The sequence below is a fragment of the Balaenoptera borealis genome (assembly GCF_965194805.1).
Source record: "Balaenoptera borealis genome assembly, contig: HAP1_SCAFFOLD_425, whole genome shotgun sequence".
NCBI classification, from domain to species: domain Eukaryota; kingdom Metazoa; phylum Chordata; class Mammalia; order Artiodactyla; family Balaenopteridae; genus Balaenoptera; species Balaenoptera borealis.
The window spans coordinates 74902-89508 of NW_028123771.1; the positions used below are offsets into that span (position 1 = coordinate 74902).

Consider the following 14607-nt stretch of genomic DNA (forward strand, 5'->3'; position numbering starts at 1 on the left):
ATGACTGTGGCCTGGTAGTGGAAACCCATGGCCTAGGAATTTGACATTGGTTTGATTCTGGAACCCTGTGGCCTGGGAACATGACTGAGGCGTGATTCTGGAAAACTGTGGCCAGGGAATATGATTGAGGTTTGATTCTGGAAATCTTTGCCCTGGGAACTTGATATTGGTTTAATTCTGGAACCCTGTGGCCAGGAACAAGACTGAGGCGTGATTCTGGAATCCTGTGGCCTGGGAACATGACATCTGTTTAGATTTTGAATACTGGGCCCTGGGAACCTGACTGAGGCTTGGTTCTGGAACCCTGTGGACTGGGAACATGACTGAGGCGTGATTCTGGAAAAGTGTGGCCTGGGAATATGACTGAGGTTTGATTCTGGAAATCTGTGGCCTGGGAACTTGACTGAGGTTTCATGGCAGAAATCTATGGACTGGCAACATTACTGAGGTTTGATTGTAGAACCCTGTGCCCTGGAAACATGAGTGCGACCTGATACTTGAAACCCATGGCCTGGGAACTTGACATTGGTTTGATTCTGGAACCCTGTGGCCTGGAACAAGACTGAGGCGTGATTCTGGAATGCTGTGGCCTGCGAACATGACATCTGTTTAGATTGTGGAATACTGGGCCCTGGGAACCTGACTGAGGCTTGGTTCTGGAACCCTGTGGACTGGGAACATGACTGAGGTTTTATTCTGGAATCCTGTGGCCTGGGAACATGACATCAGTGGATTCTGGAACCCTGTGGCCGGGGAACATGACATCAGTGGATTCTGGAACCCTGTGGCCTGGGAATATGAGAATGGTTTGATTCTGGAACCCTGTGGCCTGGGAACATGCCTGAGATTTGATGGTGGAAACCTGTGGCTTGGCAACATGACTGAGGTTTGTTTCTGGGACCCTGTTCCCTGGGAACATGACTGAGGTTTGATTCTGGACACTACTGTGCTGGGAACATGACTGTGTTTTGATTGTGGAATCATGGGTCCTGCAAACATGACTGAGGTTTGATCCTGAAACCATGTGTCCTGGGAATATGACTGAGGTTTGATTCTGGAAATCTGTGGACTGGGAACTTGACTGAGGTTTGATGGCAGAAACCTGTGGACTGGCAACATGACTGAGGTTTGATTGTAGAACCCTGTGCCCTGGAAACATGACTGTGGCCTGGTAGTGGAAACCCATGGCCTAGGAATTTGACATTGGTTTGATTCTGGAACCCTGTGGCCTGGGAACATGACTGAGGCGTGATTCTGGAAAACTGTGGCCTGGGAATATGATTGAGGTTTGATTCTGGAAATCTTTGCCCTGGGAACTTGATATTGGTTTAATTCTGGAACCCTGTGGCCAGGAACAAGACTGAGGCGTGATTCTGGAATCCTGTGGCCTGGGAACATGACATCTGTTTAGATTTTGAATACTGGGCCCTGGGAACCTGACTGAGGCTTGGTTCTGGAACCCTGTGGACTGGGAACATGACTGAGGCGTGATTCTGGAAAAGTGTGGCCTGGGAATATGACTGAGGTTTGATTCTGGAAATCTGTGGCCTGGGAACGTGACTGAGGTTTGATGTCAGAAATCTGTGGACTGGCAACATTACTGAGGTTTGATTGTAGAACCCTGTGCCCTGGAAACATGACTGCGACCTAACACTTGAAACCCATGGCCTGGGAACTTGACATTGGTTTGATTCTGGAACCGTGTGGCCAGGAACAAGACTGAGGCGTGATTCTGGAATGCTGTGGCCTGCGAACATGACATCTGTTTAGATTGTGGAATACTGGGCCCTGGGAACCTGACTGAGGCTTGGTTCTGGAACCCTGTGGACTGGGAACATGACTGAGGTTTTATTCTGGAATCCTGTGGCCTGGGAACATGACATCAGTGGATTCTGGAACCCTGTGGCCGGGGAACATGACATCAGTGGATTGTGGAACCCTGTGGCCTGGGAACATGAGAACGGTTTGATTATGGAACGCAGAGGCTTGGGAATATATCTGAGGTTTGATGGTGGAAACCTGTGGCCTGGCAACATGACTAAGGTTTGTTTCTGGAACCCTGTTCCCTGGGAAGATGAGTGAGGTTGGCTTCTGGACACCTTTCTCCTGGGAACATGACTGTGGTTTGATTGTGGAATCCTGTGGCCTGCGAACATGACTGAGGTTTGAATCTGGAACCATGTGTCTTGGGAATATGACTGAGCTTTGATTCTGGAAATTTGTGGTCTGGGAACTTGACTGAGGTTTAATGGCAGAAACCTGTGGACTGGCAACATGACTGAGGTTTGATTGTAGAACCCTGTGCCCTGGAAACATGACTGTGGCCTGGTAGTGGAAACCCATAGCCTAGGGATTTGACATTGGTTTGATTCTGGAACACTGTGGTCTGGGAACATGACTGAGGCGTGATTCTGGAAAACTGTGGCCTGGGAATATGACTGAGCTTTGATTCTGGAAATCTGTTGCCTGGGAACTTGACATTGGTTTGATTCTGGAACCCTGTGGCCAGGAACAAGACTGAGGCGTGATTCTGGAATCCTGTGGCCTGGGAACATGACATCTGTTTAGACTGTGGAATACTGGGCCCTGGGAAACTGACTGAGGCTTGGTTCTGGAACCCTGTGGACTGGGAACATGACTGAGGTTTTTTTCTGGAATCCTGTGGCCTGGGAACATGACATCAGTGGATTTTGGAACCCTGTGGCCTGGGAACATGACTGAGGCGTGATCCTGGAAAACTGTGGCCTGGGAATATGTCTGAGGTTTGATTCTGGAAATCTGTGGCCTGGGAACTTGACTGACGTTTGATGGCAGAAATCTGTGGACTGGCAACATTACTGAGGTTTGATTGTAGAACCCTGTGCCCTGGAAACATGACTGCGACCTGATACTTGAAACCCATGGCCTGGGAGTTTGACATTGCTTTGATTCTGGAACCCTGTGGCCAGGAACAAGACTGAGGCGTGATTCTGGAATCCTGTGGCCTGGGAACAAGACATCTGTTTAGATTGTGTAATACTGGGCCCTGGGAATCTGACTGAGGCTTGGTTCTGGTAACCTGTGGACTGGGAACATGACTGAGGTTTTATTCTGGAACCCTGTAGCCTGCAAACATAACTGAGGATTGTTTCTGGAACCCTGTGGCCTGGGAAAATAACATCAGTGGATTCTGGAAACCTGTAGCCTGGGAACATGAGAACGGTTTGATTCTGGAACCCTGTGGCCTGGGAACATGTCTGAGGTTTGATGGTGGAAACCTGTGTCTTGGCAACATGACTGAGGTTTGTTTCTGGAACCCTGTTCCCTGGGAACATGACTGAGGTTTTATTCTGGACACCTTTGTGCTGAGAACATGACTGTGTTTTGATTGTGGAATCATGGTTCCTGCAAACATGACTGAGGTTTGATTCTGGAACCATGTGTCATGGGAATATGACTGAGGTTTGACTCTGGAAATCTGTGGCCTTGGAACTTGACTGAGGTTTGATGGCAGAAACCTGTGGACTGGCAACATGACTGAGGTTTGATTGTAGAACCCTGTGCCCTGGAAATCTGACTGTGACCTGATACTTGAAACCCATGGCCTGGGAACTTGACATTGGTTTGATTCTGGAACCCTGTGGCCAGGAACAAGACTGAGGCGTGATTCTGGAATCCTGTGGCCTGGGAGGAATACATCTGTTTAGATTGTGTAATACTGGGCCCTGGGAATCTGACTGAGGCTTGGTTCTTGTACCCTGTGGCCTGGGAACATGACATCAGTGGATTCTGGAACCCTGTGGCCTGGGAACATGAGAACGGTTTGATTCTGGAACCCTGTGGCCTGGGAACATGTCTGAGGTTTCATGGTGGAAACCTGTGGCTTGGCAACATGACTGAGGTTTGTTTCTGGAACCGTGTTCCCTGGGAAGATGCCTGAGGTTTGATTCTGGACACCTTTGTGCTGGGAACATGACTGTGTTTTGATTGTGGAATCATGGTTCCTGCAAACATGACTGAGGTTTGATTCTGAAACCATGTGTCCTGGGAATATGACTGAGGTTTGATTCTGGAAATCTGTGGCCTGGGAACTTGACTGAGGTTTGATGGCAGAAACCAGTGGACTGGCAACATGACTGAGGTTTGATTGTAGAACCCTGTGCCCTTGAAACATGACTGTGGCCTGGTAGTGGAAACCCATGGCCTAGGAATTTGACATTGGTTTGATTCTGGAACCCTGTGTCCTGGGAACATGACTGAGGTTTGATTCTGGAACCATGTGTCCTGGGAATATGACTGAGGTTTGATTCTGGAAATCTGTTGCCTGGGAACTTGACTGAGGTTTGATGGCAGAAATCTATGGACTGGCAACATTACTGAAGTTTGATTGTAGAACCCTGTGCCCTGGAAACATGAGTGCGACCTGATACTTGAAATCCATGGCCTGGGAACTTGACATTGGTTTGATTCTGGAACCCTGTGGCCAGGAACAAGACTGAGGCGTGATTCTGGAATGCTGTGGCCTGCGAACATGACATCTGTTTAGATTGTGGAATACTGGGCCCTGGGAACCTGACTGAGGCTTGGTTCTGGAACCCTGTGGACTGGGAACATGACTGAGGTTTTATTCTGGAATCCTGTGTCCGGGGAACATGACATCAGTGGATTCTGGAACCCTGTGGCCGGGGAACATGACATCAGTGGATTCTGGAACCCTGTGGCCTGGGAACATGAGAACGGTTTGATTCTGGAACCCTGTGGCTTGGGAATATATCTGAGGTTTGATGGTGGAAACCTGTGGCCTGGCAACATGACTGAGGTTTGTTTCTGGAACCCTGTTCCCTGGGAAGATGAGTGAGGTTGGCTTCTGGACACCTTTCTCCTGGGAACATGACTGTGGTTTGATTGTGGAATCCTGTGTCCTGCGAACATGACTGAGGTTTGATTCTGGAACCATGTGTCATGGGAATATGACTGAGCTTTGATTCTGGAAATCTGTGGCCTGGGAACTTGACTGAGGTTTGATGGCAGAAACCTGTGGACTGGCAACATGACTGAGGTTTGATTGTAGAACCCTGTGCCCTGGAAACATGACTGTGGCCTGGTAGTGGAAACCCATGACCTAGGAATTTGACATTGGTTTGATTCTGGAACCCTGTGGTCTGGGAACATGACTGAGGCGTGATTCTGGAAAACTGTGGCCTGGGAATATGACTGAGGTTTGATTCTGGAAATCTGTGCCCTGGCAACATGACATCAGTGGATTCTGGAACACTGTGGCCGGGGAACATGACATCAGTGGATTCTGGAACCCTGTGGCCTGGGAACATGAGAACGGTTTGATTCTGGAACCCTGTGGCCTGGGAACATGTCTGAGGTTTCATGGTGGAAACCTGTGGCTTGGCAACATGACTGAGGTTTGTTTCTGGAACCCTGTTCCCTGGGAACATGACTGAGGTTTGATTCTGGACACCTGTGTGCTGGGAACATGACTGTGTTTTGATTGTGGAATCATGGGTCCTGCAAACATGACTGAGGTTTGATTCTGGAACCATGTGTCTTGGGAATATGACTGAGCTTTGATTCTGGAAATCTGTGGCCTGGGAACTTGACTGACGTTTGATGGCAGAAACCTGTTGACTGGCAACATGACTGAGGTTTGATTGTTGAATCCTGTGCCCTGGAAACATCACTGCGGCCTGGTACTGGAAACCCATGGCCTAGGAATTTGACATTGGTTTGATTCTGGAACCCTGTGGCCAGGAACAAGACTGAGGCGTGATTCTGGAATCCTGTGGCCTGGGAACATGATATCTGTTTAGATTGTGGAATACTGTGCCCTGGGAACCTGACGGAAAGCTTGGCTCTGGAATCCTGTGGACTGGGAACATGACTGAGGTTTGATTCTGGAATCCAGTGGCCTGGGAACTTGACATCAGTGTATTCTGGAACCCTGTTGCCTGGGAACATGACTGAGGTTTGATTCTGGAACCATGTGTCCTGGGAATATGACTGAGGTTTGATTCTGGAAATCTTTGAACTGTGAGGTTGACTGAGGTTTGATGGCAGAAATCTGTGGACTGGCAATATGACTGAGGTTTGACTGTAGAACCCTGTGCTCTGGAAACATGACTGAGGCCTGGTAGTGGAAACCCATGGCCTAGGAATTTCACATTGGTTTGATTCTGGAACCCTGTGGCCTGGGAACATGAGAACGGTTTGATTCTGGAACCCTGTGCCTTGGGAATATGTCTGAGGTTTGATGGTGGAAACCTGTGGCCTGGCAACATGACTGAGGTTTGTTTCTGGAAACCTGTTCCCTGGGAACATGAGTGAGGTTGGCTTCTGGACACCTTTCTCCTGGGAACATGACTGTGGTTTGATTGTGGAATCCTGTGGCCTGCGAACATGACTGAGGTTTGATTCTGGAACCATGTGTCATGGGAATATGACTGAGCTTTGATTCTGGAAATCTGTGGCCTGGGAACTTGACTGAGGTTTGATGGCAGAAACCTGTGGACTGGCAACATGACTGAGGTTTGATTGTAGGACCCTCTGCCCTGGAAACATGACTGCGACATGATACTTGAAACCCATGGCCTGGGAACTTGACATTGGTTTGATTCTGGAACCCTGTGGCCAGGGAACATGACTGAGGCGTGATTCTGGAATCCTGTGGCCTGGGAACATGACATCTGTTTAGATTGTGGAATACTGTGCCCTGGGAACCTGATTGAGGCTTGGTTCTGGAACCCTGTGGACTGGGAACATGACTGAGGTTTGATTCTAGACACCTTTGTGCTGGGAACATGACTGTGTTTTGATTGTGGAATCATGGGTCCTGCAAATATGACTGAGGTTTGATTCTGGGAATCTGTGGCCTGGGAACTTGACTGAGGTTTGATGGCAGAAACCTGTGGACTGGCAACATGACTGAGGTTTGATTGTAGAACCCTGTGCTCTGGAAACATGACTGTGGCCTGGTAGTGGAAACCCATGTCCTAGGAATTTGACATTGGTTTGATTCTGGAAACCTGTGGCCTGGGAACATGACTGAGGCGTGATTCTGGAAACCTGCGGCCTGGGAACATGACATCTGTTTAGATTGTGGAATACTGGGCCCTGGGAACCTGACTGAGGCTTGGTTCTGGAACCCTGTGGACTGGGAACATGACTGAGCTTTTATTCTGGAACCCTGTAGCCTGGGAACATAAATGAGGATTGATTCTGGAACCCTGTGGCCGGGGAACATGACATCAGTGGATTCTGGAACCCTGTGGCCTGGGAACATGAGAACGGTTTGATTCTGGAACCCTGTGCCTTGGGAATATGTCTGAGGTTTGATGGTGGAAACCTGTGGCCTGGCAACATGACTGAGGTTTGTTTCTGGAACCCTGTTCCCTGGGAACATGAGTGAGTTTTGCTTCTGGACACCTTAGTCCTGGGAACATGACTGTGGTTAGATTGTGGAACCATGGGTCCTGCATACATGACTGAGGTTTGATTCTGGATCCATGTGTCCTGGGAATATGACTGAGGTTTGATTCTGGAAATCTGTGGCCTGGGAAGTTGACTGAGGTTTGATGGCAGAAACCTGTGGACTGGCAACATGACTGAGGTTTGATTGTAGAACCCTGTGCCATGGAAACATGACTGCGGCCTGGTACTGGAAACCCATGACCTAGGAACTTGACATTGGTTTGATTCTGGAACCCTGTGGCCTGGGAACATGATGGGGCGTGATTCTGGAAACCTGCGGCCTGGGAACATGACATCTGTTTAGATTGTGGAATACTGTGCCCTGGGAACCTGATTGAGCCTTGGTTCTGGAACCCTCTGGACTGGGAACATGACTGAGCTTTTATTCTGGAACCCTGTAGCCTGGGAACATAACTGAGGATTGATTCTGGAACCCTGTGGCCGGGGAACATGACATCAGTGGATTCTGGAACCCTGTGGCCTGGGAACATGAGAACGGTTTGATTCTGGAACCCTGTGCCTTGGGAATATGTCTGAGGTTTGATGGTGGAAACCTGTGGCCTGGCAACATGACTGAGGTTTGTTTCTGGAACCCTGTTCCCTGGGAACATGAGTGAGTTTTGCTTCTGGACACCTTTGTCCTGGGAAAATGACTGTGGTTTGATTGTGGAACGATGGGTCCTGCATACATGACTGAGGTTTGATTCTGGATCCATGTGTCCTGGGAATATGACTGAGGTTCGATTCTGGAAATCTGTGGCCTGGGAACTTGACTGAGGTTTGATGGCAGAAACCTGTGGACTGGCAACATGACTGAGGTTTGATTGTAGAACCCTGTGCCATGGAAACATGACTGCGGCCTGGTACTGGAAACCCATGACCTAGGAACTTGACATTGGTTTGATTCTGGAACCCTGTGGCCTGGGAACATGACTGAGGCGTGATTCTGGAAACCTGCGGCCTGGGAACATGACATCTGTTTAGATTGTGGAATACTGTGCCCTGGGAACCTGACTGAAGGCTTGGTTCTGGAATCCTGTGGACTGGGAACATGACTCAGGATTGATTTTGGGACCATGTGGCCTGGGTATATGACTGTGGTTTGATTCTGGAAGCCATTGGCCTGGGAACATGACTGATGTTAGATTGTGTAATCCTGTGGCCTGGAAACATGACATCGGTTTGGATTCTGGTACCATGTTGCCTGGGAACATGAAATCGGTTTGATTGTGGAAACCTGTGGTCTGGGAATATGACTGATGTTTGATGGTGGTACCCTATGGTCTGGCAACATGACTGAGGTTTGATTCTGGATCCCTGTGGCCAGGGAACATGACATAGGCGTGATTTTGGAAACCTGTGGCCTGGGAACATGACATCTGTTTAGATTATGGAATACTGTGCCCTGGGAACCTGACTGAGGCTTGGTTCTGGAACCCTGTGGACTGGGAATCTGACTGAGCTTTTATTCTGGAACCCTGTAGCCTGGGAACATAACTGAGGATTGATTCTGGAATCCTGTGGCCGGGGAACATGACATCAGTGGATTCTGGGACCCTGTGGCCTGGGAACATGAGAACGGTTTGATTCTGGAACCCTGTGCCTTGGGAATATGTCTGAGGTTTGATGGTGGAAACCTGTGGCCTGGCAACATGACTGAGGTTTGTTTCTGGAACCCTGTTCCCTGGGAACATGAGTGAGTTTTGCTTCTGGACACCTTTGTCCTGGGAACATGACTGTGGTTTGATTGTGGAACCATGGGTCCTGCAAACATGACTGAGGTTTGATTCTGGATCCATGTGTCCTGGGAATATGACTGAGGTTTGATTCTGGAAATCTGTGGCCTGGGAACTTGACTGAGGTTTGATGGCAGAAACCTGTGGACTGGCAACATGACTGAGGTTTGATTGTAGAACCCTGTGCCCTGGAAACATGACTGCGACCTGATACTTGAAACCCATGGCCTGGGAACTTGACATTGGTTTGATTCTGGAGCCCTGTGGCCAGGAACAAGACTGAGGCGTGATTCTGGAATGCTGTGGCCTGCGAACATGACATCTGTTTAGATTGTGGAATACTGTGCCCTGGGAACCTGATTGAGGCTTGGTTCTGGAACCCTGTGGACTGGGAACATGACTGAGGTTTGATTCTAGACACCTTTGTGCTGGGAACATGACTGTGTTTTGATTGTGGAATCATGGGTCCTGCAAATATGACTGAGGTTTGATTCTGGGAATCTGTGGCCTGGGAACTTGACTGAGGTTTGATGGCAGAAACCTGTGGACTGGCAACATGACTGAGGTTTGATTGTAGAACCCTGTGCTCTGGAAACATGACTGTGGCCTGGTAGTGGAAACCCATGGCCTAGGAATTTGACATTGGTTTGATTCTGGAAACCTGTGGCCTGGGAACATGACTGAGGCGTGATTCTGGAAACCTGCGGCCTGGGAACATGACATCTGTTTAGATTGTGGAATACTGGGCCCTGGGAACCTGACTGAGGCTTGGTTCTGGAACCCTGTGGACTGGGAACATGACTGAGCTTTTATTCTGGAACCCTGTAGCCTGGGAACATAAATGAGGATTGATTCTGGAACCCTGTGGCCGGGGAACATGACATCAGTGGATTCTGGAACCCTGTGGCCTGGGAACATGAGAACGGTTTGATTCTGGAACCCTGTGCCTTGGGAATATGTCTGAGGTTTGATGGTGGAAACCTGTGGCCTGGCAACATGACTGAGGTTTGTTTCTGGAACCCTGTTCCCTGGGAACATGAGTGAGTTTTGCTTCTGGACACCTTAGTCCTGGGAACATGACTGTGGTTAGATTGTGGAACCATGGGTCCTGCATACATGACTGAGGTTTGATTCTGGATCCATGTGTCCTGGGAATATGACTGAGGTTTGATTCTGGAAATCTGTGGCCTGGGAAGTTGACTGAGGTTTGATGGCAGAAACCTGTGGCCTGGCAACATGACTGAGGTTTGATTGTAGAACCCTGTGCCATGGAAACATGACTGCGGCCTGGTACTGGAAACCCATGACCTAGGAACTTGACATTGGTTTGATTCTGGAACCCTGTGGCCTGGGAACATGATGGGGCGTGATTCTGGAAACCTGCGGCCTGGGAACATGACATCTGTTTAGATTGTGGAATACTGTGCCCTGGGAACCTGATTGAGCCTTGGTTCTGGAACCCTCTGGACTGGGAACATGACTGAGCTTTTATTCTGGAACCCTGTAGCCTGGGAACATAACTGAGGATTGATTCTGGAACCCTGTGGCCGGGGAACATGACATCAGTGGATTCTGGAACCCTGTGGCCTGGGAACATGAGAACGGTTTGATTCTGGAACCCTGTGCCTTGGGAATATGTCTGAGGTTTGATGGTGGAAACCTGTGGCCTGGCAACATGACTGAGGTTTGTTTCTGGAACCCTGTTCCCTGGGAACATGAGTGAGTTTTGCTTCTGGACACCTTTGTCCTGGGAACATGACTGTGGTTTGATTGTGGAACGATGGGTCCTGCATACATGACTGAGGTTTGATTCTGGATCCATGTGTCCTGGGAATATGACTGAGGTTCGATTCTGGAAATCTGTGGCCTGGGAACTTGACTGAGGTCTGATGGCAGAAACCTGTGGACTGGCAACATGACTGAGGTTTGATTGTAGAACCCTGTGCCATGGAAAAATGACTGCGGCCTGGTACTGGAAACCCATGACCTAGGAACTTGACATTGGTTTGATTCTGGAACCCTGTGGCCTGGGAACATGACTGAGGCGTGATTCTGGAAACCTGCGGCCTGGGAACATGACATCTGTTTAGATTGTGGAATACTGTGCCCTGGGAACCTGACTGAAGGCTTGGTTCTGGAATCCTGTGGACTGGGAACATGACTCAGGATTGATTTTGGGACCATGTGGCCTGGGTATATGACTGTGGTTTGATTCTGGAAGCCATTGGCCTGGGAACATGACTGATGTTAGATTGTGTAATCCTGTGGCCTGGAAACATGACATCGGTTTGGATTCTGGTACCATGTTGCCTGGGAACATGAAATCGGTTTGATTGTGGAAACCTGTGGTCTGGGAATATGACTGATGTTTGATGGTGGTACCCTATGGTCTGGCAACATGACTGAGGTTTGATTCTGGATCCCTGTGGCCAGGGAACATGACATAGGCGTGATTTTGGAAACCTATGGCCTGGGAACATGACATCTGTTTAGATTATGGAATACTGTGCCCTGGGAACCTGACTGAGGCTTGGTTCTGGAACCCTGTGGACTGGGAATCTGACTGAGCTTTTATTCTGGAACCCTGTAGCCTGGGAACATAACTGAGGATTGATTCTGGAATCCTGTGGCCGGGGAACATGACATCAGTGGATTCTGGGACCCTGTGGCCTGGGAACATGAGAACGGTTTGATTCTGGAACCCTGTGCCTTGGGAATATGTCTGAGGTTTGATGGTGGAAACCTGTGGCCTGGCAACATGACTGAGGTTTGTTTCTGGAACCCTGTTCCCTGGGAACATGAGTGAGTTTTGCTTCTGGACACCTTTGTCCTGGGAACATGACTGTGGTTTGATTGTGGAACCATGGGTCCTGCAAACATGACTGAGGTTTGATTCTGGATCCATGTGTCCTGGGAATATGACTGAGGTTTGATTCTGGAAATCTGTGGCCTGGGAACTTGACTGAGGTTTGATGGCAGAAACCTGTGGACTGGCAACATGACTGAGGTTTGATTGTAGAACCCTGTGCCCTGGAAACATGACTGCGACCTGATACTTGAAACCCATGGCCTGGGAACTTGACATTGGTTTGATTCTGGAGCCCTGTGGCCAGGAACAAGACTGAGGCGTGATTCTGGAATGCTGTGGCCTGCGAACATGACATCTGTTTAGATTGTGGAATACTGGGCCCTGGGAACCTGACTGAGGCTTGGTTCTGGAACCCTGTGGACTGGGAACATGACTGAGGTTTTATTCTGGAATCCTGTGGCCTGGGAACATGACATTAGTGGATTCTGGAACCCTGTGACCGGGGAACATGACATCAGTGGATTCTGGAACCCTGTGGCTTGGGAATATATCTGAGGTTTGATGGTGGAAACCTGTGGCCTGGCAACATGACTGAGGTTTGTTTCTGGAACCCTGTTCCCTGGGAACATGAGTGAGGTTGGCTTCTGGACATCTTTCTCCTGGGAACATGACTGTGGTTTGATTGTGGAATCCTGTGCCCTGCGAACATGACTGAGGTTTGATTCTGGAACCATGTGTCATGGGAATATGACTGAGGTTTGATTCTGGAAATCTGTGGCCTGGGAACTTGACTGAGGTTTGATGGCAGAAACCTGTGGACTGGCAACATGACTGAGGTTTGATTTTAGGACCCTTTGCCCTGGAAACATGACTGCGACATGATACTTGAAACCCATGGCCTGGGAACTAGACATTGGTTTGATTCTGGAACCCTGTGGCCAGGGAACATGACTGAGGCGTGATTCTGGAATCCTGTGGCCTGGGAACATGACATCTGTTTAGATTGTGGAATACTGTGCCCTGGGAACCTGATTGAGGCTTGGTTCTGGAACCCTGTGGACTGGGAACATGACTGAGGTTTGATTCTAGACACCTTTGTGCTGGGAACATGACTGTGTTTTGATTGTGGAATCATGGGTCCTGCAAATATGACTGAGGTTTGATTCTGGATCCATGTGTCCTGGGAATATGACTGAGGTTTGATTCTGGGAATCTGTGGCCTGGGAACTTGACTGAGGTTTGATGGCAGAAACCTGTGGACTGGCAACATGACTGAGGTTTGATTGTAGAACCCTGTGCTCTGGAAACATGACTGTGGCCTGGTAGTGGAAACCCATGACCTAGGAATTTGACATTGGTTTGATTCTGGAAACCTGTGGCCTGGGAACATGACTGAGGCGTGATTCTGGAAACCTGCGGCCTGGGAACATGGCATCTGTTTAGATTATGGAATACTGTGCCCTGGGAACCTGACTGAAGGCTTGGTTCTGGAATCCTGTGGACTGGGAACATGACTCAGGATTGATTTTGGGACCATGTGGCCTGGGTATATGACTGTGGTTTGATTCTGGAAGCCATTGGCCTGGGTACATGACTGATGTTAGATTGTGTAATCCTGTGGCCTGGAAACATGACATCGGTTTGGATTCTGGTACCATGTTGCCTGGGAACATGAAATCGGTTTGATTGTGGAAACCTGTGGTCTGGGAATATGACTGATGTTTGATGGTGGTACCCTATGGTCTGGCAACATGACTGAGGTTTGATTCTGGATCCCTGTGGCCAGGGAACATGACATAGGCGTGATTTTGGAAACCTGTGGCCTGGGAACATGACATCTGTTTAGATTATGGAATACTGTGCCCTGGGAACCTGACTGAGGCTTGGTTCTGGAACCCTGTGGACTGGGAACCTGACTGAGCTTTTATTCTGGAACCCTGTAGCCTGGGAACATAACTGAGGATTGATTCTGGAATCCTGTGGCCGGGGAACATGACATCAGTGGATTCTGGAATCCTGTGGCCTGGGAACATGAGAACGGTTTGATTCTGGAACCCTGTGCCTTGGGAATATGTCTGAGGTTTGATGGTGGAAACCTGTGGCCTGGCAACATGACTGAGGTTTGTTTCTGGAACCCTGTTCCCTGGGAACATGAGTGAGTTTTGCTTCTGGACACCTTTGTCCTGGGAACATGACTGTGGTTTGATTGTGGAACCATGGGTCCTGCAAACATGACTGAGGTTTGATTCTGGATCCATGTGTCCTGGGAATATGACTGAGGTTTGATTCTGGAAATCTGTGGCCTGGGAACTTGACTGAGGTTTGATGGCAGAAACCTGTGGACTGGCAACATGACTGAGGTTTGATTGTAGAACCCTGTGCCCTGGAAACATGAGTGCGACCTGATACTTGAAACCCATGGCCTGGGAACTTGACATTGGTTTGATTCTGGAGCCCTGTGGCCAGGAACAAGACTGAGGCGTGATTCTGGAATGCTGTGGCCTGCGAACATGACATCTGTTTAGATTGTGGAATACTGGGCCCTGGGAACCTGACTGAGGCTTGGTTCTGGAACCCTGTGGACTGGGAACATGACTGAGGTTT

The 14607-nt window shown here is 49.1% G+C and overlaps 1 long non-coding RNA gene across 5 annotated transcripts in view; it reads left to right on the plus strand.

Annotated features, from left to right (window-relative positions):
- The first annotated feature begins 414 nt into the window (after positions 1-414).
- The window catches only part of LOC309621304, a 31622-nt gene continuing 17429 nt past the window's right edge, over positions 415-14607 (plus strand). For 3 of the 5 annotated variants that reach the window (XR_014239901.1, XR_014239902.1, XR_014239903.1), the window contains exon 1: positions 434-448. This is a non-coding gene — a long non-coding RNA (uncharacterized lncRNA). Of the gene's footprint in view, positions 449-14607 lie in introns of all 5 variants that reach the window. The other 2 variants (XR_014239899.1, XR_014239900.1) reach the window with 2 other exon arrangements.